Source organism: Nesoenas mayeri (assembly GCF_963082525.1).
Source record: "Nesoenas mayeri genome assembly, chromosome: 4".
NCBI classification, from domain to species: Eukaryota; Metazoa; Chordata; class Aves; order Columbiformes; family Columbidae; genus Nesoenas; species Nesoenas mayeri.
The window spans coordinates 32116421-32141599 of NC_137540.1; positions in this window are offsets into that span (position 1 = coordinate 32116421).

The window sequence follows — 25179 nt, forward strand, 5'->3', positions numbered from 1 at the left end:
TGAAACTATCTGAGATCATGTAAACAAAACCAGCCCAAGCCTGCAGCCCCAAGCAATCATGACTGCCCTCACTCTGATCCCTTGCAGGGGAAAACTCCAGAGCAGGAGGTTGCCATTGGTGCTCCTTGTCTGCAAACTCGGGTATGGCTTTCCCAGCCTGTGGATCTGCATGCCATTTGCAGCAGTTGTGGTTTAGTGGGGCCCATACACAAATGTGGGCTGGGTGTGAGATGTGTGGAGTGGCTGCTCCATTCACAGGGTCCAGATGATCTTCATGCTAAATGCTCAAAGTCTAGCAAAGCTTAAGAAGGAAGAGCAACTTTGGGTGTCCATGACAGTGTGTTCAAGAGGTAATGGGGTAGAGAAGGAGACACCCGTGGGGCTGTCTCTGTAGGGGAAGCCAGTGTGCCTGCAGTGTTGGGTGGCTGCTGAGGGCAGGGAGACCTTGCAGCCCTGCCTTCCTAGGGTGGCTTCTCTTTCCTTGCATCACCTTTTGGGGAGGATGCAGCTGGCGGTGAAAGGTGGGTCTGGGCAGCCCTTGGGGAGCGGGGTTGTGCTTTGGGCTGCCCCGGGAGCCCTTGCTTTCTCCCGGCTGTCAGGGCACACGTCGGGGCCGGGGGTAGTGGGGCACTGCACAGTCCGGGAGCATCCCCGGGTCGGGCGGGTGTCTCCCCGTCGGGGACTGTCGGGGGTTGGGGGCATCTCACTGCAAGCGCTCAGGCCAATAAACAGCCGCGGTTTCACGCTTAATCGAGTATGAAACTAATGAGCTCTTTACGGCTGTTGGCGGTTTCAACCCCCGGACCCCCGCCCAGCGGGCAGCCCCGAGCAGCCGCCGCTGCCCCGGCCCGGCCCTTTAAGCGAAGGCGCGGCTGCCCGCGGCGGGCCGGCGGAAAGGCGCCCGGGAAGGCAGGGCCGGAGCCTGGGGGGCAGGGATGGTGCCTGGGGGGAAGGGCCCGCTCTCCCCGGAGCTCGCAGCCGCCAGGTGAGGGCTCTAAGATCCCCAACCGGAAAAGCGGGGGGGGCTGGAGGGTTTAGGGTACCCTCCCGGGCAAAGCCCTGGGCGACCTGGGGGTAGCCAAGCAGGACGGCACACTTGAAATGCAATGATGTTTTAGAGTACGTTTTTATTGTTTGTAGGGGAGCATAGGCTTTTGAGCTCCTGTAAATTCATCGAGTGGCATGGACGGTTAAGCTGCTTTAAACACGTGAAAGTAACATAAGTTTTTAAGCCACCTTAGATGCTTAAAGCAATATAAGCTGTTAAAACATCTTTAATCCTTAAGTGCTTAAATCATCTTGAATCTTGGGAGTGAGGTATGAGAATGAGCTGACTAGAAAAAAGACCCCAATCCCAGTTCTCTTCCCTGTGTCCCCCAAAAAACCTCAGTAAAAGTTACCTGATGGATGGGGCTGAAGATGAATGAACTGTGGGGAAAATTACCTGAGTCTTTGGTGCTTGCAAGGAATTAAGAGTAGCATTGTTTTCTGAAGAGTGTGCCTGGTCTGTGCCATCTATATTGAAACCATGGTGCTGCTTCCTCTTGCTCTCAAGCCTTGGTGTGAACTCAGATTTTCCTTCACCTTTTCCTGGCTAGTCCTGGAGGCACAGTGGAAAATGGAAGATACATTGATACTTGCTAAAGAGTGGGCAAGACTTGCTTTAATGCAGGCAGCAATAAATAATATCAATTTGTTAATCTGTCTGTTGCATATTTTTCCAAATCTGCTGCCTTGAGGTCACTCAGTCCCTTACCTGGCTATGTACTGTATGTGGTCACCTCTTCACACACCCTCCTCCACCCCCCAGCTCTATGACTCATTGAGGTGCTTTGCTGATGTGATGAGCTTGAGGGGAAGGCTGATGGCTTCCCCAGCCTGAGCCCGGTATTCCTTTGTCACCATCCTACAGGAAGCATCACCTTTTATCATAGGATAACTGTTGCTGGAGGAGACCTCAGGAGACCATCTAGTCCAACCCATGCTGCTAGTTCAAAGTTTAGCTAGGTGGCTTGCAGCCTTAGCCACTGTGGTGCCTGCACACTTACCTGGGAGGCTTGGTTCAAGGCTGTGCTGCCATCTCCCTCCCATTCCTGGAGAAAATCCTGAGCTTTTGGCCCCTGGGCAGCTCACAAGTTGGTTTGCCATGGTGGCAGATTGGAGACCAACAGTGACCACAGAGGGAGGCACATACCCGTATAGGGTAGCCAAGCCTTCACCAGCCCAAAGCACCCACCTTTACCAGGTGAACGGGTACTGCTTTCCCCACTGAAGGGTGCCCAGCCTCACCACCAGCTGCTGCTGGAATGAAGATATGGCTTTTTAGCTTACTGTCTTTGGCCCATAAAATGGCAGAGGTGAGGACAAAACTGACTTTCTCCCCAGGATGAAAAAAATCTGACGAAAGTGTCTGCTTATCTTTAAAAACGAGCTCCAGCATCACACTACCAAAATATTATTGCTATTTGAATCTTGCAATTGCATTTGGTAGGAAAAAAATAGGACTGCACAGGCTTTCATGGGAGGCAGCTCAGCAACAGATTCCTCCCGACTCTGTTTTGGTGGCTGATAAGGTGGAATTTAACATTTTCCAGATCCAGGACTGGGCAACAGTCTTGTTTTCTGTTACCACAACATACGAAAGCTCTGTTGTCAAAAACTGCATGTGCTGTAGATGTATCTTTTCCACTCCTCTCTTTTCGGAAAGGAACCGTTTATCTATATCTATCTATCTATCTATCTATCTATCTATCTATCTATCATCTATCTATCTATCTATTCCTTTCCATTTGCAATGCTCATTGAAAACGCAGCAGCAAACGCCTGGTGTGAGCGAGGGGCTCATTCTCACAGGGTGCCTGAGCAGGACAGGGTGCTGCTCCGGGGGAAAAGTCATCCTTGGGCTGCGGAAGAAGAACCTCTTGGTGGCGCCTGTGCACATCGCGCCGGTTTTTTCTTTGCCCGGGGACACCGGGTGCGGGTCTTCCATCGCACTGTGTGTCTGCCCGCTGCTGTTTTGCTCCAGAAACGCCGCGTTCAGGGACTGAAACTCTAGACCACCTTTAATCAGGGTTTGGTATCAGGGAGCGGAAGGATCAAACTGGGGCTGATTACTTTCAAATGGAAACAGAACCTTGTCACAAGGAGTTTTCTAGGGTTTTTAATTTTTATTTTAGTGGTTATTCCCTCAACAGTTTCCCTGTGATTAGTATCTTAAAATTTTCAGGCTAGTTTTTCCAATTTGGAATGTTTTGCACTGGAACATTATTAAATATTATTCCAAGGCTCTATTTTTTAATGTTGCATTGTACTTTCCTTGGTTTATGTTAAATGGTAAATATGGGTGCTTGGATGCTGTATTATGCACACACACATACATATTCATACAAACATAGATTTCTTTGCATGCTAGTGCTTTAGCAAGTTATGATCCTTCAAATTTATCTGACATACCTCTATATCTGGCTACAGTTTTTGTCATGGTGGGCATTTTTGCTCATGCAGAATGTCTGTTTGCAATTACCGTTCCCTTTATTATCTATCTAATCTAAGTGCTGGATGACAAGTAAAGATAGCACAGACCATGCCCTAGAGGACTACAATTGCATGGTACTTGATGTTCCTGGTATATTTTATTTAAAAAGCTATAATGCATTATATGTTTCTTTTCTTCCCAGCAGCTGTTAACGTGCAGCCTGGTAGCAGCTAGCACCTCGAGCAGAGAGCGGGTCCCTTTCGTGTGGGCCATACAGAAAGACAGAGTGCTTGCACCAAGGGGTTTGGGCTCTGGCTTGGGCACAGGTGCTGCAGGAGGGAAGAAAGGAGAACGGCTGCCTCTGCCTGGGCAGGGCGGTCTGGAGGTAAAAATACTGCCATTGCTGGCCACACCCAGTTTTGTGGTTGTTGCTAATTATTAGCGGTTTAGCTCCAAATTTCACTCCCCAAGTCAAGACTTAGGCAGGTTTTGGCCATCTGTGTCCATGAGTGCTGTAGTGCTTCCCCCAGTGGGTGACCCAAGCCGTGGACATGTGGTGAGCATTGGAGTGAGTCTACGTGCTGTGGGGTCATGTAGTTCTGCAGATGTGTGGGCAAAATAACCACCTCTCTGCTTCTGCAGGGCTTGACAGAGAAAACAACTGTAAATGTGTGTGAAAGAGAGGCAGGTATAGAAACTCATTTTCAGAACTAATTACTGCTTTTAGGGGAAGGGTCAGGTTTATAGGTAAATAGCTAGTCTAATGGCCTCAAGGTCTGGACATGTCACTTTTCCAGATAGATTATTTTTAAATAATAATTTGTAGTAGAACATTTTTTTAAAAAATTAAAATCAAGAGAACATGTTGCCCAAAGCTATTCTATTTAAATTTTTATTAAACCTGATTTAAAATAAAGCAATTAAACAATCAGAGCAATCTGACATGATAAAATCAACAAATTAGTCTCTGTATTGGATCTGAGTTAAATTACAAAGTAATGAAACTTGTAGACACATAATTAGTAATTAAAATACATTCACAGTCTATGAAGTTGGTGTTTCTAAATAATAAAAACATCCAGATGTTTGGGGCCAGTTCTGAAGAAGCTGACCCAGAAGCAGTTTGGGTGACATGGTTTATGATGGTATTACATCTGCAGTTTTCAGGAAGTTTAGAAATGACTGGAAAAGTGAGGAACAACAGTCACTTAACATGTATTCATCAGCAAGGAATATATTCAAACTTTGGGTCATCATCTCCCATTTTTTCTTCCTCTACCATTTTCCTGCTTTCATATTACAAACTCACAGTTTTACCTTCCTGAACATGACACAGAAAAGTAAACCTGGATAGCGTTGTAAAGAAACCCATGTCTGAAATACATTTTAAACACCCTCTTTTTCCCCACCTGTACTATTTCTCAGTGCATGTAAATGCTTACATGTAGCTTAGGCAGAGGTAAATTTTAGAACCACCTGACACATTTATTTATTACTTTGGCTTTTTACATACCTTTACTTATTATTTGTTTCAATTATTTTCAATATTCACATCTCTCCATTGTCTGTGTGACTAGTCCATCTCAGCCTCCCTCTGCTCAAAAGCAGTTTTCCTCACTTTTCCAACCTGAAGCTTGATTCAATCAAGTTTCAACTCTACTTGATAGTGTTGAATCCAGTAGTTCTGCAGGCCACTTGTGCCCAAGCCCTGGGGCTCAGCACTCCACTAGCCATGATGACTCTGCCCAAATAGTTTGTGAGCTAAACCATGAACCACCATGGCTGAGGTGGTAGCTGGTAAGGGGTATGAGTAAGGCAGGGTAACAGCATGCTGAGGAAGGGTGCAATTGCTGGACGTTCACCAGCCTGACTTCTCTGTTCTACCCCAAAGCAAGTTGTGGCTTCATCAAGGTAGAAAACCTTTTCCTGACCAAAGTGGCACTTCTGTGTGAGTTGGTGGGGGTGTTCAAGCATGAAATTTATACTGCAGCAAGGGAGTCATGACACTGAGTACCAGAAAAGAGAATTGTTGTGCTTTTCTCCTAACTTATTATCTTAATTTCCTTCTTGAGAGATTGTGATGTACTAGAGCAGCAGCTTTGCTAGACAGAAAGCTTGCTTGCCTGGATTATTGGGCACCTTTATTCAGATACTATTGTACTGTTTGTATGTGACACAAACGTGGTGCAGGCTGGAACTTGACTGAGAATTGAACCTAGCTAGCAGATCTGACCTTGGGATCCAAATTGATGCTTGTTATTTTGGTCTGATGGAAACTCTGCTAGTTTTGAGGGAAGCGAGTATCTTATAACCCATGTTCCCAGACAAGATGTAGCTGGCTTGATTGACCCCCTGCAGGGAAAACTTAGAGTCATGCTTGGAAAAAAAAAAGGTGAGAATGTAATTCTCTGGTTTACTTGTGTAATATTTTTTTCCCCATAAGGTTTCAGGGCAAACAAGGTTTGTTTAATTCCTGTAAATAAAATCGTAACAGAAAGTCTGTTAGGGTCAGCTTAGAATTAATATTTACATCTGTGAGTGAATGGTGAAGTTATGTTGTTTTGAGTAGTTCTATAAACATTGACAATAATGGTACCATGGTTTATAGGCATATGTCCTTTGCTACTTAATAATGTTACACATTTGTAGCTTGAAAGTGTTCCCACTGGAAAAGATGAACAAAGCTGAAACCAAGTTTTGTTACTTTAATCTGTTTTGGCACAAGCTGTCTTGAAAATGCTTCTTGAAATATCAGAATAAACCCTTAAGAATGGCAATACTAGGTCAGATCAGTGTTTCACTTTAGCTTGGTATTCTGTCACCTGTGTTCTGTTCTTTTTTTCTTTCCCTAAGGATGGTTGGCCCCTGTGGACTCTTTGATTTCACATGGTGCTGTGTTGCACAGTCAGCTGCCATGTGCCCTTAATAAGAGCAACTAATTGTGGGGTGGGTCATTAGCCAGATTGAGAGTTAGAGCATCTTATATGTTCAGGTGTGCAGACAGCTGCTGTTGCCTCCTCCCAGCCTCGAGTGTTTGTACACATTGAGACACAATATATACAGCAGTTTTCTGACAAAAGTCACTTGCTGTTTGTGATAGCCCTAAATCCATGGAGAGCCTTCCTAAGGTGTCAGCCTTCCCTGTGCCAGGGAAAGACTGGGCAGGTGGTGTCTCCTGGCTGGTGAAAGTGTCCTGCACTGTCCACTGCTTGATGGGGAGCTTGCAGGCACAATCTGCTGTCCTCCAAGTGCACATCCCCTCCTAATTATTTCCAGTGATGGGGTCAGTGACCTTGTCCTACCATGACATCATCTAATCAACCATCTTAACAGGGATGTTTCTCTTCTGCTTGGTTCAAAAAGGACCTCCTGACAGCTCACAGGGAACCTTTGTCTCTTCCCTGGTGGCTCCTGCCTGCTGAGGCCTCAGCAGGTCTCCTCCCCATGCAATTTGGGATTCCTCCCTCTGCTTCATGTCACCAACCACAAGCAGTTTATGGTGCTGTCAGCCTCCCCTTTTTACTATAGAAATATAGTCTTCCAGCTGTGCCTACTAAAATCCAGAGTGCTGTGATCAAAATGGAAAAAACGAGGAGGGGAACCTTTGGGGAATTCGAGTCATGGTGAAGGGTGGTATTGGTTAACGTCAGCCTTGGCTCCCATGATTGCACCCAGCGTGCTTCGGCAGTGAAGATTATCTGGTTGTGGTTTGCCTGAGTCGTAATTAGCCTGCTAAGTGATTGGAAAGACAGCAGGAATGCGTGACAGCTGTGTATCTGGGTCTGTAACTGCAGTTCCCACATGAAGACCTGCCAGCCTCTGCCCAGATTTGGGGATCAAGGCGTAATGCTATGGGGGGACAGGGAGGAATCTAATTCACATAGAAATTCGCTTTTGTTCTTTGGCCATACATTGGTCTTCATATCTATGGTGGGCATTTGCTCTGAGTTCCTGAGGAGGGGTTTCGCATTAGATCTGTGTTGCCTGGAGTAATTGTACCTGTAATGGTTATTTTAATATCCTTCTTACTCATGCTCTGGGTGGGACCAGCAAGACTGAAAGGAATCTGTGTAGCTCTTCTGACTGCAAAGGGAAAATAATCAGGCTTTACAAAATAATCTCATTGGATATATTAATCTGTGCTTTTGAACTGTTTTGACAACAAATCTACCCCCTTTGCTATCCACCAGAGTTCCAGATGCAACTAAAGTTGCTCCTGCTTGCTAAAAACCAGAGCAGTTCTGCAGCACATATTTCATTAAGAGGAAGGCAGGGAATATGTTAAAAAAAATAGTAGAAATAAATATGTATTATGGTGTTCAAAGCATTCTTTTTTTCCCTTGAAGTATTTCTTAGACCAATTATGTGAGAAATTCATTATATGTGAGGATTTTGTAATAGCAAAGTGAATTAGCTGTTTGCAGACCTGCTCCCCTCTGTAAATGGTAACCTGCCATATGACAGTGGGCCAGATTTTACTGTTCTAGGCATCACTGATATAGCTGTTTATTCTCTGAGCCTGGAAGAGATCCAGCAGGATTTAGTTTTATGAGGTTTAATGTAAAGGTGTTGTATTTCATGAGATGAAATCATAACACAGTGGGTTTGCAAGAATTCTGAAAGATTATTTTTTCAGAGTGTTGGCAAGCATGATTCTCCTGTGAATTACGTGTCTAAAAGAGAAATATAGGTCTTCTTTCATTGGGTTGAAATGATAACTAATCCTTAATTCTTCCTAGATGGGCTGTGTCATTAATGCTGTGCATTTAGAATGTGTGCAGGTAACAGCTTTAATTCTGTAATGCTATGCAATGCACAGCTGTGCCTATAGCCATAGGAGTTAACCACATGTTAGAAACGCCTGCTGTTATTTTTGGGATATGTCTCTGAATTTTGGGGTCCTTTTTCTAGACCTCTTGATTTTGTGAAGAAGAGAGGAAAGCATCTGGCATTTCTGACCTATTTATAGTTGTAGCAGACCTATTAGCATTACTAACTGTATCTGCAATATGTCCATGAATACTTATCTTATGCTTGAGCAGATTTTCCTTTTGCTATTTAATTTTCGAGAATAATGATCAGTTTCTTGAGGTTTCCCTTCTTATGTTGCCTCATACACTAAGCAGATGAGATCACACTCATTTAATGGTGTTGGTTCCCAGCTACTTTACTCTGCTTTACAGCAATGTGTGCATATGTTCTCTCTTTAACTTGCCTGGTTCTGGGAAAGCAGAAGGGTGGCTCTAAGAAAGAGACACAGGGCTGGGGAAAGCCTGGCTTCTGTTTTCAACTTTGCTCAATTCAGTGTGATATTTCTATCGAAGGGGGCTATGACATTGTTGGAGTCAATGCACTAATACCCATATGGCACCCCAAGGCCCTTTGGGTCTCCTGCAGCTCTGAGTTCTGGAACATACCTTATTATTTAGCTCAGCATGTGGGGCTGCTCAGTTCTGTTACCAGTGTAAGCGAAGCTCTGTTTTGGCAAAAACCCTCAGACATATACCCTTTTAGGACAATATGTCTTCTGCCTATGAGGGAAGACTGCACCTTCCTGCTTACAGTTAATTATTTTTAAACATAGGTTTTTGCATAGGGAGGATGTATTCCATAAGGAAGGGACAAATTCTGACTACTTTACATATCTCTGTTTTTAGGAACTATTTTAGGAGGGTTTACACCATAACGTACATTTGAACTTGCATCACTCACTCATAACATCATGCTGTTGGTATGAAGAGGCAGTGAGGTGAGAAGAGGCAGTGTATCAGTTGCTTCCTTGACACTCATCAGTTACTTTACCCTTTGTGTTTAAATTGGAGGTGATAGAAATGTGTAGTTATGTGCTACTTTTGGGGTTAGATTTCCGTAAAATGAAAAAAGAGCCCGACTTCTTGTGATAGCCTTGACAAGTTACAGCTTTTTCTCATCTGTGGGTACCAAATCAGGACTGTTTTTTAAAAGCTATTCCCTTCCCTGAATTGGCAGTCCATTGTGCATGATGGCATTCAGAATTTACAAATATATTTCTGTGGAGAAGGGACCTTATGCACTCTAGTCCTCATGTGGTGGCTGGGAGCTTGAGCGCCAAATGTCTTCAAGCCAGGCATCCATTAATCAAGCACTGCTTTTGAAGATATAAGTCTGGATCTCCCAAATTGTGACTTACTATCTATTGATTTCAGCACAATGTGGTGAAAATTATTTATTAATTGTTAATTATTTCTTCATTATTTGGTGTCCTTTGCAAGTTGCCAGTCCCAAAGATAAAGTAACTGTAAAAAAAGAGGATGGGCTCGACTACACACAGATAGGTTATTTCCTGCATTATGTTTTATTTCTCTCTTATTATGATGAAGAACAATTGCACAGAAACACTTGCAGGAATGTTACAAGCTACAGACTAATATGAAGTTAATAATTTTAACTGTGACTCCCTAACCAGGAAGAAGTAGATGAGGCTCTCAGACAGCTGGAAGGAGCCTCATGTTCATAGGCTCTTGTCCTCATGGGAGACTTCATCCACCCCAATACCTGCTGAAGAGACAAAACAGCAGGGCATGAGCAATGCAGGAGGTTTCTGAAGTTCATTGATGGTATTATCCTGATACAGGTGATTGAAAAGCCAAAGAGAAAAGATGGTCTGCTGGATCTCATATTTGTAAAGCAGGGAGAGCTGGCTAGGGAGGCATAGAACTGGGATGGCTTTGGCTGTCGTGACCATAAGATGATGGTATTCAGAATCCTGAAAGAATAGAACAAGGCAAATAGCAGGACCACAACCCTGGGCTTCCCGAGAGAAAACCTGGGCCTGTTCAGGGACTTGCTTGGAAAAATCCTGTGGGATATGACCCTGGAGAGAAGAGTAGTCCAGGGAAACTGTTGTGTTGTTTTGTTTTATTTTGTTTTGTTTTCCAGGATCACCTCCTCCAAGCTTTAGAATGGTCCATCCTGATGAGCAGAAAGCCAAGTAGAGGCAGTAGCAGGCCTGCATAGAAGAACAAGAAGCTTCTGACTAAACTCAAACATAAAAGGCAACATAGAGGAGGTAGAAACAGGGGCAGGTGGCCCAGAGGCACATAGGGATGCTGTCCAGTTGTGCAGGGATGGAGTTAGGAAATCCAAAGTCCTCTTGGAATTGAATCTAACAATGGACATGGATGGTAACAGTAAGGGCTTCTACGGGTATGTCAGCAATAGAAGGAAGACGGGAAAATGTGGCTCCACTGCTGAATGGGGCAGAGGACTTGGTGACAAAGAACACAGAATGGCTGTGGTACTCAGTGTCTTCTTCACCTTAGTCTTCACTGTGACCAGTTCTGTTTAACCTCTTCATTAATGATCTGGACATGGAGACAGAGTGCACCCTCAGCAAGTTTGAAATGAGGTGTATCATCACCTCAGGTGATACAAAACTGAGAGGAGTGGTTGATAGACCAGATGACTGTGCAGCCATTCAAAGGTATCTTAATAAGTTCAGGAAAGCAAAATGCCCAGTCCTGCACCTGCAGAGGAATAACCCCAGGCATCAGTGCATACTGGGACTGACCATCTGGAAAGCAGCTTGGTAGAGAAGGACCTGGGGATCCTGTCAGACACAAAGTTGACTATGAGCCAGCAATGCACCCTTGTGGCAAGGAAGGCTAAAAAATACCCTGGGTTGCATTAGGAGGTGTTGCCAGCAGGTCAAGAGAGGTGAGCTTTCCTCTCTACTCAGCACTGATGAGGCCACATCTGGAGTGCTGGGTCCAGTTCTGGGCTCTCTGGTAAAAGAGAGACATGGATTGGGCCACAGAGATGATGAAAGGACTGGAGCATCTTTCCTGTGGGGAAGGGCTGAGACAGTTGGCATTGTTCAGTCTGGAGAAAAGAAGACTCAGGAGAATCTCACCAATTTGTGTACAAATATCTGAAGGGAGGGTGCATACACGATAGAGCCAGGCTCTTCCCTTTGGTGCCCAGTGACAGGACCAGAGGTGATGGACACCAGTGAAGCACAGAAAGTGCTGTCTGAACATAAGAAGAAACTATTTTTACTGTGAAGGTGGCCAAGCACTGGCTGATGTTGACCAGAGAGGTTCTGGAAACTCCATCCTTGGAGATATTCAAAACCTGACTGGACATGGCCCTGGGCAACTGGCTATAGGTGACCTTGCCTGAGAGGTGGGACCAGATGGCCTCTAGTGGTCTCCTCCAACATCAAGCATTTTGTGAGTCAGTGCAGTTTTAAAGCCATGAGAAGAGTATGGCTGCTTGGGACAGCTGGAGCCAGCAGTACCTCAGGAGAAACTGTCAGAAACCTAGAGTCACCATTCTTGAGTGGTATGATTGACTCTGGGTTTTGGAATACCATGGGGACATGGGCTCATATTCTGAGAGCATATAAAACATAGCACTGAGCATCCTCTGGTAAAAATAAAAAAAAAATCAAGCTAGAAGCCTGCCTGTCTCCTAAAAACAACATGACGAAACATGAAATGTTCTTTTCCTTGGAATTCCAATTTTCTATGATTTATTTTGCCAGTCTGTAATCAGAAATAGCTGTTCCATCAGAGTAGGGAATGCAAATAGGGATGAGGTCAGAGTTCGACACAAAAGTGATGTATGAGCTGGAGTCAAGGAGGAATTCTGAGCTCCAAGAATAGAAAACATGCTGTAAATAATAGATTTTCTTCAAGGCAAGAGGAGCTGCAAATACTTCAAATTATAGGTTATAGGGGAAAGCGAAAAAATTATTTCTAGAAGGTAGCCAGTGTCAGAGCCATCATTTATCTCTACTGGCCATATAGAACAGCTAGTTGTCGTGGTCTCTTGTTAGGCTTTTCAGTTTTCCCTGGTTGATATACAAGTAGGTAATTAATAATGAAATTAAACTAAAATGAAAAGTGTAGGTTCAGGTTATTTATTTATTTATTTTTGCTAGTTAGCCTGAGAGGAGAACTTGACTCTTAAAATTCTGGTAGGGTACAATAGCTTTCAGGAATTAGATTCCTCTCACAAAATAATTACTTTTGAAGTATGGAAAAATGCTGTAGCTCCATCTGCTCTGGGAATGAAATATATAGGGCTTTGGAGGAGAAGAATCCTGATTGTGCTGAATCCAGTCCTTACCCCAACAAATCTTCAGGCCATTTGTTCTTACTGCATGCTCCAGCCAAATCCCCTGGCTCCCTTGGGTAATGGCACCCTTTGGACACAGTCTGCCATTCGTTAAGCGCTTTGCTGCCAGGAGCCCTTTTTTATTACACTGAATTGCTCAAGCTTTGCTGGAAATCCTGGGTTTTGTTCTTGTCCACGTGCATGGATAAACTTGCAATAATTCCTGTTTTTAACTGTTCCCCTGTGTGTGTGAACATATGTGTGTACGTGCTTGCTGTGTGCATATATATGTGTTGTGGTTGTGTGCAGGCATGTTTGGGCGCACACACACAGAGGCAAGGTTGAATGCAGAAGTTGTTTTCTTCCCATCTTACATGGCCATGGGGCATGCATACTCATCTTCATCACTGTGCATCTCCACAGTTGTTTCCCTTCTACATTGAGGCAGGGAAATATGTGTTTTAATTTTTAGTGCAAACATGCACAGAGGTCTATTCCTGAGCAGTGTAACTGGCTTTTCTACCAAGTGTCCCGCATCTCCTGCAGTAATCCCAGGTCCTTTGCACATTGCCTCCAGTCTCTCCTGCCCTTTCTCTGCCCAGGGAGGAAGAGGTTGCGTGTGAACGCTTCCACAGCCCCTGTTAGCCACGGGAGCACTGCTCTGGGTTTCTGTCCGCAGCTTAGCTGCTGATCTTCACATAGAAATGCAATCTCTTGGGCTGCTACCCTTTTGTCAAATGTTAATGCAGTTGGCCAGTAGTGAAAAAAAAATAGGGGGAGGAAGTGGAAACACCTTCTCTGCTACTATGTAAGTCCCTTCCCTTTCAGAAATCAGGGTAAAATCTAGGTTTTTTGAGGTGGGAAGGTCAAGGGACAGTCAGTGTGCTGACATAGTAGGAGTCACTACTGCATGAAATACTTAAACAATAGTTGCATTAATATTTACAGGTTTTTTTCATTCTTTCAATTTTTCTTTTTCTCTTAAGATTTGTTTGCTTATCCTAGCAGTGAATCAAAGAAAATCAGAAGTCTAAATAAGTGGCATATGTTTTTCTTCTGTAATTCATCAGCTTTTCCATTGCACGACCATCCAAGACTTTTGGAATCCATCTGTTCAGTTATTGTAAACCTGGGTTTCACCCTCCTGTTGCCATAACAATTCTCTCTGCAGGAGCAGTAAGAGCTGAAGTGATTGATGAGATCTCAACTTACTATCCTCATTCAGCCCAGGAAGAACATAGTGCTGGGATAATTGACCCATCATTTCAGAGCAACATGTAGGAAGTCCGGCAGATAAAAGACACTTTGCATCTGATTACAGTCTCTTACAGCAATTCTTCTCTGGTGGAGCTGCACTGACTTGACGCTGGGTTTATACAGGTATGTACATGAATTCAAAATCAGGCTCCTTTATTTTAGCTGACACAAAAGAAGGGGAGAAGTTGCTATAGGCAATCATAACTCCTCAATTTGGAAGGTGGTATCTTTCTGTGGAAGAAGGGAGGAGCCCTGGATGACTTAATACTGTATGGGGACCTTTTCCCCAAGGTTTGATACAGAAATCTATTTGACTGTAGTGTGCAAGGCAAATTAGAGGCAAAATACTTAATTCCTGTAGCGATAGTCACATTGGGCAAGAAGTAGCCCAAACATGATGTTCTGGTTATGAGCTATGTAACAGGAGATGATGAAGGGGCTGGAAGTCTCAGCTCCTTCTCTTGTTTGTGAATTTCTTCTTTTTATTTTGGAGTGACTTCCCTTTACTCCTGCCCTTTGCCTTCCTGGCTCTATTATACAAAGTGTTTTCACTACTGTATCATACCAGGAAGATCTGTCAGTCTGCTCTGCTCACAAGCCTTCATTAAGAGTGTCAGCTAGTCTGTTCCTGGTCATTCCTACATGAGCACCAGCTAATAAAGCCCCATGACTGAAAGGTGGTGTTATGATGCTGTGTAGAAGTTTTGGGGAGGTAGGCTTGGTTTTGATCCTCCATATTTGCATGGTGATGCAGAGGCTGCAGAAGGTGTCATGGGGTGGTTGGCTCCTGAATTTTCTTATATAATTTGAGGTGGCTGTTACACAAATCGCCACCTGACACTGTAATGGCAAGTAAAACATATTCACATGATGGCAATTTCTTCCAGCCTCTTCTCCAGTAGGATGCCACTAGCTATGATGTCAAGTTAAGGATTTCAGGCCTAATCTCAAGTTCTGTGTTGTACTTCCAAGGAGAAGTGGCCCTTCTGCACGTCCAGCCATGCTGGCTAACCAAATCAGTGCCAGAGCTTCATAGGAAGATATGCCTTTTCTCAAACTGTTTGGTGTAGATCATGTGCCTCTGCAGATATTTGATAGAAGCCAAAGGGGCTGCCTTTATTGATTTACTCATGGAGCTTGGAGAGGGCTGTAGGAGCTGCAGTGAACCTTCACTTAGTAATTTCTTGGACTCTGCAGGGAATGTGAGCAAGTATCTGCCTGGAGGAAGACGCAAAACTAAGAGTTTTAAGGAAGATCACAATCTGACTTTGATCTGTGAAACCTCTTGCTGCAGGGTTTTCACTTCCACCTGCTTCAAGTGAAGATGTCTGGAGTGTTTTCTCTATGGTACAGCCTGTGCAAGATTCTGTTCATGAATTAGGTAATGTTCAAATTTTGTACGAAAATTTGTGCCATTATCAATCAGAGCTAAGTGGAAGCCAACACATCTATCTTTGATCAAATACCTATGGTTTAATTTTCCACTCCTCTGCATGCACAAACTTTAGTGCTTTTTAAATTGTACTCATGTAGAAGTTACTGTATGTGCCATGCAGGCTTTTCAATAAATGGGACTAGTACATGATCCAGTGTTAATGAGCCACTGAAAACTTCTGCAATTTTTGATACAGTGTCCAAGTGCAATGCCTTTGGAAGCATTATATAGCTGCATTAGCTCAGGTTTTAATTTCTAAAATGTGCTAATGGAAGAAATTACTTCTAAATATTGGAGAATACATCTTTGGCTAACAGAAATTCTTGAAACTGATTTCCCTTTGCAAACCACATTCTGGTGATTCATACTGAAGAATGCTGTAAGCCTTTTGTCTGTACGGTACACGTCTTATGTAGGCTTCTGTTTTAATTTACTGCACTTGTATGCAGGTTTTTCAGACTAGTCACAGTGGTCTCTTATAAATCACAAGAAATAGTCCACCCTCAATACCCTTTCCAGCCCTACACAATGAGTCAAGGCTTGTCAAAGACCATTTTGGAAATCTTGAATAAATCTGACATTATGTTGAGACAGCTGTTAAATATATTTCTTTTTTTCCCCCCAGGTTTCCTTTCCCTTGCTATGAACAATGCAATTGGTTTAGTGCTATTTTTAGCCTGACTTTTCATTTCAGTCATATGTATTCCTACCTTCCATGCACTCTTAAGTTAATTTATTTTAACATGAAAAATACTGGGAAAGTCACTACCCCCGACAAAAAGATTTTTACAAGCTGAACTGGAGGCTAGCTGTTGCGCACACACACTCCAGATGCCCAAGCCCACCGTTAAAGGAGTAAAATCTGATTTCAGGGTGCAGTCTGACTCTTATGCACGTCTTCCCTGAAAACAAATGTCTCTTCGAAACAAAAATCTCAGCAGATGTGCCGAAACTAACCCTGTGTCTGAGGGCAGTTTGCTTCACTATGTGGAAGTAAGAGTAGAAGCCTGCTGGTTTCCTACTAGTTTAATAGGCTTCTATCGAGCATGAGAGGGTAGCATGATGGTGCACAAGGGGCGAGATACCTGCAGTCTCCCAAAGGCTTGTTTCCCAGTGCCAAACCGCTCATGTTCTTCAAGAGCAATCAGAAAAGGTGCATTTTGCTTGCAGGCAGGGATGCACCCTCTGAGCTCAGGTAGCTGAACAAAGACCTGTGTTCCCAAGTGATGTACCAGTGACTGACCTATCACTAATGAGGTGATGGGTAGTGAGTCAGGAATGGGGCAAATTTGGCAGGTCACCGTAACCCGTCTGTGCTGGTAGTTAAATGTATTGTATGCTCTGCTTTCTGTTTCTAAGTAAAGGAATAACATCACTAGCTTGGAAAAAAAAAATGGAGAACTGTAACTTCTCTATTGTTGCCTTTCCAAAGGGGATTAAATAAGACAATAACTAATAAATAATATACAGAGCATATGAGTCTGTCTTCAATCGGGGTTTAAACAAAGAGGTCTGGGCTTTTTAAGTGCCTCCTCTAATGTGCAGCTCTCTGGAAATGTTTCTTGCCAGAACATCCCTGGCATTGCAACAGATGGTGCTTCCTCCCGGGGCAGCAGTGGCCAGGCCTGTCGTGCTGGGGTGAGTGAGGGAGGTGACAGGGTGGTGGTGACAAGCCAGTGCCACTGTGCTGTCCTCATCATGGCTCTGTGTGTGGGCAGCACCGTGTGCATGCTTGACGGCCACAGCGTGGCCCAGCACCACGTTATTGTGGCACCTGTGCCCTAACCTGCCACTGCAGCCTCATTCTGCTGCACCCTGCTGCCTGGGGGACAGCCCTGGCACCCTGAGGCTGCCGGGGTGTCTGCTGGCTCCCACGCAGGGTCAAGGAGCAGCAGTGTGTCAGGCAGTATTGCAGAAATGCTCTTGGGACCTGGCTGCTGGTCACTCGAGAGAATCGCAAAGTTAGGGAGGTAATCAAGGCTCTATGTGAGAAAGGAGCTTTTACACCTAATCTGGGCCATTACGGCTCCTTCTTTTTTCCCTGTAGACCAGATAGGGGAGCTCACCTGCTTTTTATTCACTGCCACCCTACTTTCTGCACTACACTGCATACTTTTTGTAATACATAAGGAAGGGTGGGATACTTGGACATCGTTCTTGTTGTGTCTATGACCCTTGCAATTATAAACTTCCTGAGATCAGAGGGAATAAATCCTTGCCAATTAGGAGGCCTTTTAATGTCAAGTTGTGACTAATAAACATCTGAACTGCAGATGTGGTAGTGTAGGTATACCTGTTGCCTGGACATATTCTAGTATTAATTACTTGGGCAATTGTTGGTCATAGTTATGCACCTTAGCTATTTCTGAGGATAATATAGTGCACCTTCTCTTTGTTCCTTGTCCATTCATGAAGTGCAGAGATGTCAGCCCAGTTAAAAAAATAAAAATCTCTTTAAGCCACCATTTTAAGCTGTGTGTTTACAACTGCAGAACAATGTCATTTGCCTGTTTTATGCTTTTAAAGACGTGTTTCTGCAGCCACAAATACCAGATCCCACATTTTAGCTAAAGAAAACCTTAACTTCTGTTGAAAATAAAAAATAGAGTCCCAGCAATGCACAAAACCACAGCTTATACAGAACTCAGATGTTTTTGGGTGCCACTAGGTATCAAAATCAGTGCTCCTATCATAAAGTTCAAATTAATTATTCCTACTTCTAGAAACAGTTTTGGGCACAAATAGAAACTCTGGATCCTAACTCTGAAATCTGAGACTATCTAGCCTCAGCTCAAAATTTAATGATTTGACATCTCTTTGTTCACACCAATATCTCAGGGCAAAACAGCCCCATATGAGGCACTTTTTACTCCAAATTCGTATTGTAGTTTCATGGCCTATGGTAATGACTGAAGAAGCTGATTAGTAATGACCACCCCCTTTCTGTTTCCCTTGATTTTGATTCTCTCTTGAATACAGTTTATACCTTTTGGTTTTTTTTCCTTTCTATTTGACTTTAGTACTGCATCAAATCTTACCCGTAATCATTTTTTCCTAAGTGTTTCACATGACTTTCATGATGCCAGGACCTCCATGCTGTGAAACTGGTGCTGCAGTGGTCCCATCTACAATGTGGTTTGATCTCTAGCAGTTTCTTGCTCTATGTTTCCTCCCTGCATGCTTGTTTGTGTGTGTTGAGGAGTGAGATGGAGCGTAGGGACCATTGCTTGAAATCTGGTCTTTTCTCACTCTCTTCTCTGTATCACCCCAAACCCTGTTCACTGTGAATTAAATCCCACCTTTTATCAATGTTAAGTCTTTCTCTTACTATGCTAATGCCTGGAAAGTATTCTGTAGATAGTTCACAAATTGCTTTAGAATATTTTCTTTGTGTTATTTTGCTCTCTTCCCCTGGATCAGCAAGAATATGGTTCAAATATTAATTTTATGGTGTGTCTCTCAAGAGTGGAATATAATGTTCAATTATGCATTCCATCTGCAAGGCTCTGGATGTACAATCCTGTGTTAAATAAAAAAAAAAAAAGTGTTTTAAAGAAGAAACAGAAAGAAAGGATATGGCATATAAAAGCAATGGAAGAATAGCTTTCCATTATATTGACTTAGTGTAAAATCAGAGGGAGTTGTGTAAACCAGACAGAAGTCAACTATCTTAAAAACTGAGTCAATACATGCCTTAGATTATGTCATGCCATTAAAACCTTCCTGCAAGACACAAGTTTAGAAGTAGAGTGATGCCTCAGATAAATATGCAGGAGACCCTATGATACCCACATTTCATACACTCATTCCACATGCCCATGTGCATGTGTAGGGTTGTTTGTTCCACTTTTCTCCCTAAGTCCCTCAAAACTTGGCTTCTGGAAAACATTCTTTCACTGTGGGGCATGGGAAGTGCACTGATGACTGTAATGACATTTGCTTCTCCTTGAGGTTTTTCCTACAGCAAGAAAACCTGGATAGGGCTGTGGCTCCTCTTTCTGTCTAGGCACATAAAAGCAAAACCGTTTTCAATCCTTGTCTCGTTATTCAGGGCTGATGCTTCAGGGTGACATCTGCTTTGCAGTCCAATGGCTATCTTTGTGACACTGAGCATAGTGGAAACCTCCCTGATGTTACTGCCAAAATACCGTAGGTTGTCTCAAGAGCATCCCTGGTTTTCTCACAGTGCTTTTCCACATGGACTTGTGACATCTTGGCGTCTGGGGCAGTCCTCACCATGTGAGCAGCAGGAGCCAGGCTTAGGGCTTTTGCTTGGGTAACAAGACGTGGTCAAAGCCCTGTGTTGAGCACTGGGGCTCTCAAGCACTACTGATTGAGGCAAGGCAAACAAAGGTCATCAGTTAGCTTGACATTCAAAGGGTAAGAATGTCTTCAAAGTGATCCCAAGCACATAAAGACATGGTCACTCTTCAATGCAGATGCCTTGGATGCCATTGACAATGGGAGAGCAGGCTCTGGGGAGGAAGAAGCCCAGTGGAGCCCCTTCTCCACTCTCTCTTGAGATAAAAACCAGAGTGCTTCTATGAATGGGTGTTCGCCCATTCAGGTTTACTAAAAGGAGCATTTCAAGTATTCCTCCTCAGTGTGTCTGCTCTTTTTTTTTTTTTTTTTTTCAGGAAAGCGCACTGCTTCTTTCTTTGGCACCTCACCAAGCACTCTTGGCAAAGCTGTCAAATGTGTCATTGTATGGGAGGCCTCTTTGCCGCGGTTTGAGCAGCGAGAGCTGGCTGGGAAGCGCGGGGCCGGGCTGAGGAGGACTGGTTGCAGAGATGCAGAGAGCTCTCAGCGGAAATCCTTTGACTCTGGAACTTGTTTGCTCTGGCAAACTCCCTGTGCCTGTCTGGACACAATGAGGGTTCAAGACACATGGCTTTTGTTTGGTTTTCCTGGAAGGAAGGCTTTGCTTTTCATTTGGCTGAATTTCTGGGTGGTAGAGAAAGAGGGAGAGAGTGAGCGTGCTTCAGGCTGTATCAATCTTTGCCTTGTGTGACGGTGATATGCGTGAATTTTGGTCACCTGCTTTCTGAATTGTGTGTCAGTACCACAGAGGCAGGCTTTTCATATAGCTTTAACAATGAAATAGTGGCTTAGGCTCTTGAGAAAAGGGCAGGTTTTCTCCACTCCTTGGCTGCAGGTGGAGATCAGATGGATGCTCTCGCTTTGTAGCTCCCAGCAGCCTCCAGCTCTTTTTCTACCACCTCTGGATTTTCTGCCACAACCTTACATGGCCCTGACCCCCTTGAAGAGCTCCCAAGCTGTTAGGAAAGGGAAGTTGTCAGAAGGTGCAGTGTACAGAAAACCACAGGAGCTGCTGGAGAAAGAATTACCTGAGTGCAGGGAAAATGACCTTAAGAAGACAACACACAGAATCTCTCACGTGTTGTTAAAAGAGTGATGATGGAGAAGACAGCTTTAGCTTTGCCTTCTAGAAAGCTAGATTATTTATTTGTGAAATATTCCCACATGAGACAATGTTCATAATTGTAAAGTAGTCCTGAGAAGATAAGGCAGAAGATTTTTTTTAATCCATGGATATAGGATAGACAATAGTTTTTAGAAATGCTTTGAAACAATGCCATACAAATAATGAGAAGACACACAAACTGGAATGCACTTCAGCATCAAGTCTGATCATTTTGAGTCCTCAAATCAGATCTGCCAGATCCTAGATCATTTCAGTATGCCAAGGACATGATGCAAAGAAAACAATCAACTTAAAGAGCACAATAAAGTGCTGTAGCAAGTTATCACATCCTTTACCAGCCAAGGATGTTGCCGAAAAACAAATCAGTAAGAAGTGTGTTTTCGGGAGCATCACATTAAAATTGGCTGAAGGTTATTCTGTGAAGGCTGCAAGTGTACAGCTCTTACACACTGAGGAAAAACAGGAGTCCTAGAATTTGAGATTTATTTTCCCCCAAACCACTTTTAACCTGTGGAAAAGAACTTCAAGGAAGCATCAACCTTGAGCATTGAACATCTAGAGATGAATTGCTGACCTTCTGAAATCAGTGGGGGACTATTTACTGGCTTTGTTTTACTTTGAGAAATGCTCCTCCAAATTCTCAGAAGTCAGATAACACTGTGCAATAATTGCACCTTCCTCCATATAATAGCAGGTGTGATTTCTAGCAAGTTGCACAAGTTGCCTTAAGCACGTTCCTGTTTCCCTGAGCTACACTGTGGTTTTACTGGAAATTTGTACATGAGATTACAGCTCCTTCTGAATGAAGGGGGTGCTCCCTGTGTCCTAGCACTTCATCAGAAAATACAGAAATGATAGAAAAGTAGGAAGAGATTAAGTGACACCAGGGAAAGGTGTGAAGGTGCACCATGCACCCAGTAAAACCAATCCAGGGAAAGGACAGCAACCTTGCTAGTGTAAAGGGAAGTCAAGTCATTAAAAGGAATTGCATGTTGGGTGGTTTTATGCCTATAATAAGTCTTCGAAAGTGCGTTTAGAGTCCTGACAGAAATGAAAACATGGGAACTAGGCCACATTTTCAAATAGGCTGCAGTTTGCTCAACTATCTCCCCACAAATACATGCCTGGGAAGTGCATTAGATGTCTCCCTGTTGCTGTTATTAACTCACTTTTTCTCTTATCATGCTACTTTGTGGCTGATCTCTCTTGGAAGCGCTGAGATTCCTATTTTGGGCATGTGCAAACATGGAGTGAACTGCAGGTTCTGCATAGCAGCATCCCACCTGCTGAGCAGAGGGAAGTGGTCTGGTCTGGTCAAGGCTTATCTCCTGAAAGCATTTCTAATTGTTCTAATTAATTGTGATTTCTCCAGGTTGAGGGTGGAAACCTGTGTCATTCTCCAGTATCCTGGCTCAATTCAAACTCAGGTAAATCCACTCTGCCTTTCTTGCGAGGTCATTCTGCAGAAGTATATTCCTTTTTCAGAAAAATATTATTTACTTCAAATGTTAAATTTATGCCTCATGTATTTAGTGCAGCTGCAGTATTTCACTCTATTGGAAAGAGAATGATTTCTATACATGGTGCCTACAGAGTGATCCAAATTTGCAAAGGAAGTGAGTTACTCATTCTAACTACAGGATCTTTGCAAAGTATCTTTTATCCAGGAACCTCATGAAGTTGAAGGAGGGGAAGTGCAAATTCCTGCACCTGGGGAGGAGTAACCCCAGGCACCAGTACCTGTTGGAGTTCACCCAGATGGAAAGTAGCTTGGCAGAGAAAGACCTGGGGAACCACCAATGTGTGCTTGTGGCAAAGAAGGCAAATGGTACCCTGGGCTGCATTAGAAGTGTTGCCAGCAGCTCAAGGTAGGTGATCCTTCCCCTCTACTCAGCACTGGTGAGGCCACACCTGGAGTGCTGGGTCCAGTTCTGGGCTCCCTGGTACAAGAGAGTCATGGGCACACTGAAGAGAGTCCAGGGAAGGACTACAAAGGTGATGAAGGGATAGAAGGGATAGGAACATCTCTCCTGTGAGGAAGGGCTGAGAGAGCTGGGACTGTTCAAGAAGAGAAGAGAGGAAAAGAAGAAGAGAAGAGGAGAAGAAGAAGAAGAGAAGACTCAGGGGATCTCATCAATGTGTGCAAATACCTAAAGGGAGGGTACACAGAGGATGGAGCCAGGTGCTGTACAGTGGTGCCCAGCAACAGGACCAGAGGCAATCGGCACGAACTGAAACCACAGTGAACATAAGAAGAAACACTTCTACTGTAAGAGTGACTGAGCACTGACAGAGGTTGCCCAGAGAGATTGTGGAGTTTCCATCCTTGGAAGTACTCAAAACTTGACTGGACATGGTCCTAGGCCTTGCCTGAGCAGGGGGAGTGGACCATATGACCTCCAGAAATGATCTCCAACCTCAACCATTTTGTGATCTAGGACAAATCCTCTTTTATAATATCTTCCTGAAGCGCTTTGTAACAAAGTCATATGATGAATGGGGACCCAGCTAGGAGTGTGATTTAGCATCAGATCTTTTTTGTCCTACTTCTTTTTTTCTCTCCATCTGAGATCTGCCAGATATACTGCTCAGGCTTGAGTTTAAGATCTTCAGTAGCACCAGAGCAACAAGAAAGCAGGTGCCAAATAAATAAGTGTGGGAGTTTGGCTGGCCTCTCCCTGGTACTCAGCGTAAGGGAAATTGCAATGCTCTATTCAGCCTTTGATAGAGAACTGTGAGTGCTGCTGTTTGCCTGCTCTCCTTACATTCATCTCATCTGCCCAAGCCTTTCTGAGTGTGTCTAATGGCTTATTCAGTCACCAAAGTGTTTATTCATAATGTTCATTCATATTGAAAGTCCACCTGGACTGTGGGTAGGTCCTGGTTGTTGTCTGTATTGACAACAAGTCTGATCATGAGAGCTGTCTCAGAGGATTTGTGAGAATGTTCTAGACAGAGCTAATGAATTGTGCAGTCTCCATGGCACACATAAGGAGGCAGTCAAACCCTAGACCCTGCTTTGGGAACCAACAGGGCTGTTCCAGCCTCCTTGGGTAGGGGTGACAGGAGTTTTAGACTCCACAACCTGCATACCAGCTAAGCAAGGAAAATAGTTTCCTTCCTTCCTAACTTGGACACAGTAAAGGCAAATGCATGCTGGTGACATGATTCTTCCCTGAAGCAAAATGCTTTCAGAGCTCCCCTGGCCACATGGAGCTCTGCACACGTAGTTTTCCATGAATATTGCATTAATCCATATTCCAAGTTATGAATTGCAATCAATCCATTCTTGCGCTAACCAAGCTGCAGCTGCTCCCAGCTGAAAAGTCTTTTGAACTCTGCCAGATGAAATATTCCAAGTCTCATTCCAAGGTGCAGTAATTGTCATTGTGGTTCTCAGGCTTTCATACGTATTTAATTTAGAGTACATATTGAAATGTGCACTCTGCTGATGCTGAAGCTGGTGCCAATCAATGCTTACAGTGATGTTGTATGAAGACTAACGAAAGGCCGAAATTGTTTCAATACATGGTAATTTGTTGATTTCAACTTAAGTGCAGTTAATCTCTATTGGTAGTAAATAATTCAAAACCCAAAGTGAATGCACTTCATGATAAATTAAAGTATCTGCTGCAAAGTTTCAGGGTGTATCCAGGCTTCCCCTGGGTTTGTGGTGTTTGAAGCTAGGAGACTGCTTTCCTCTGCTGTAAAGACAGGAACCATTTCTGAGTGGATACAAGAACTCAGATCCAGGTTTCCTTCTGGTTCCCAAATAGTCCAGTTCTGACTTGGCGTGTTGTAAGGAAAGAACATACTTGTGCTTTGAGAGTAGACTCCAGTGATCTCACAGACTGGAGGGAGTTCAAAACAGCTATTTTATTTAGAGGTCTCAATGTTTAAATTTTTTTTTTCTATCTTAATATTAGTGAATTATATTTAAACTCCCTGAATTAATAAAAAATAAACATTTTGATGACATAATGTGGGAATTCTCTTCCATTTCAGCGAATGTCGACAGTGTTATGTTATTCATATTGAATCCTCTTTCATGTAGAGGAGGACAGAAGGACATGATTTGTTCACTTCATGAGCTCAGGACTCTCATGTTCAATGCTAAAGGCTGAATACCCAACCTCACCATTTTTAGGCCACTTCCTGGGATTGTTTGAGTGTTAGCTGTTCAACATTATTTTGAAAAGAAATTATTAATACCTTATGGTTGTTTTCTAGTGAAAATGTGCAGATTGTATCAGGTTTGAAAACTGTTGAGCCTCAGTCATGCTTTGCCGGTAGTTTTCATTTCTCAGAACACGGGACTATAAAACAATTTTCTTCTTTTCAGTTCAATACAAGTATTTAGGAAGGAGCAATTTGTGGATTTTATAGGGATTCAAAACCCAATATTCACTCTCTTCTTCCTCCTTGTCTTTACATCTCTGTGTTTGTAGAATTTTTGGTATATATACA